The sequence below is a fragment of the Elephantulus edwardii genome, unplaced genomic scaffold (genome assembly GCF_000299155.1).
Source record: "Elephantulus edwardii isolate Elephantulus edwardi_28Jun2011 unplaced genomic scaffold, EleEdw1.0 scaffold00089, whole genome shotgun sequence".
Lineage (NCBI taxonomy): Eukaryota > Metazoa > Chordata > Mammalia > Macroscelidea > Macroscelididae > Elephantulus > Elephantulus edwardii.
The window spans coordinates 7,487,458-7,489,470 of record NW_006399839.1 but is presented as its reverse complement, the minus strand read 5'-3'; positions in this window follow the sequence as shown (position 1 = coordinate 7,489,470).

Here is a 2,013-nt window from a genome sequence, read left to right as displayed (position 1 = left end):
CCATTCATTCATTGTTGCATTTTTCTCCCTGCCCACCCCTCCCCCCCCCAGTTCGCTCTTCTCTTTGAAAAGTGAAAGAAAAATTATTTCATTGGTATACAATTCTTCCCCCTCCCTGCAAGTACACTCCACTCTGCAGGCTTCATTCTGGACTCCTGTCATGACCGTAATACCCAATCATATATCACTTTTAAACAGTTCTCTCCCTTATCTGTTTCAATGCAGTATACATAATCTATCTCAGTCTCACCCCAACCCTGATGTTGTCCCATTCTACAACAGTGGCACTATGCAGTATTTGTCCTTTTGTGACTGAGATATTTCACTCAGCATAATGTCCTCTAGGGTCACCCATTTTGAATACTATTTCATGAGTTCCTTGTTTTTCAATGCAGCATTGTGTGAATATATCAGAGCTGCTCTATCCATTCATTTGTTGATGGGCACTTAGGTGGTTTCCAACTCTTTGCTATTGTGAACAAAGCCGCAATAAACATGGGTGTGCATATAGCTGCTTGTGGAAGTTATAGTTTCTTTAGGGTCCAATAAAAGCTTTTATATAGGCGAGGAAATCAAGGAACAAATGCCCTGCAGTCACCATAAGACTCTTTATTCTCCCTCCCCAACATCCATCAAGATAACTATGCTCCAAGGTACAGGGCCTCCAGTCACAGGTGGTCTGCTTCAAACCCCTGAGTGACATACCTTCATGGAGCAGGACATGAACTGGCCAAACCCTCATGCACCCCTCATTGTCCCTAATCCTCAGGGGGATATGCAGTCATGTCACAGGCAAAGTCCTTTTGCCACAAAGCACCATGTGACTGTGGGCAAGGTATCATTCCCCAGCCTTGCCCTTTCCATCCAGGCCAGAGCCATACCTTGGAGGGTCTCTGACACTCGCTCTGGTAAGCCTGGGTATTTGGTTCCCAAGGAAGAGATGAGGTCAGATGAGCCAGGTCTACTGTGGGTGTCTTGAGTCCTGACAGCTCTGGGCTGGATGAAGTTCCCTGGCATCTGGCCTTCACATTTTCAGGAGCTCACTACTTCCTGGGACCTCTCTCCTGACCCGTGCACATCTCTGCTGGGAAGTGCTTCTTGTTATCCAGCTGGGGGGGGGGGCGGAAATCCCCCTCTGGCTCTCTTTCCATATCTCACGGTGTCTCTGCAGAGTTGCCAGAAGAAAGGAAAGCATGGGGGGAAAGGGAAGAGACTGGGAGCTTTGCGCTTTGCCCCAGGGGCAGCAGATGAGTGGGGAGGCCACCGCTCCCTGCTGTCTGGCCGGCTCTTGTCCTAACCTGTCCCACTGGCCCTGGGTCCTAGTCACACAAGCTGTCCACTATGACCCTCTGTGTACTTGGTGATCTGGTTTGGAAATTAAGTATGACTCTAGAACGCCAATAAAGATGTGGGAGGCTCGGGCAATCCCTGGTGTCAACTGGGCTGTTTATGGTGGATAATTCTCTTCTTTGCTCTTTCCACAGAGGGCTGTCTTGTGGCTATCAGCTGCCATCGAGTTGAGTATGACTCATAGTGATCCTATAAACGGCAGATGAACCCTGTCTTATCTTGTGCCATCCTCATCATCTCTGACAAACTTGAGTCCATTGGTGCAATCACTATGTCAATCCATCTGGTTGAGGGTCTTCCTCTCTTTTGCTGACCCTCCACCTTTCCATGCATGATGCCCCTCTCCAAAGAATAGCCTCTCCTAACAACATGCCCAAAGTATGTGAGATGAAGCTTTATCATCTTTGTCTCCATGGAATACCCTGGATGCACCTTTTCCAAGACATCTCTGTTCGTTCTCTTGGCCGTCCATGAGATGTTTAGCACTCTTCTCCAACACCACAGCTCAAAGGCATCAATTTTTCTTCTGTCATCCTTATTCATTGTCCAGCTCTCAGATGCACAGAAAGTGAGTAAACACACCCATGTTTATTGTGGCTTTGTTCAGAATAGCAAAGAGTTGGAAACAACTCAAGTACCCATCAACAAACAAATGGATAGAGA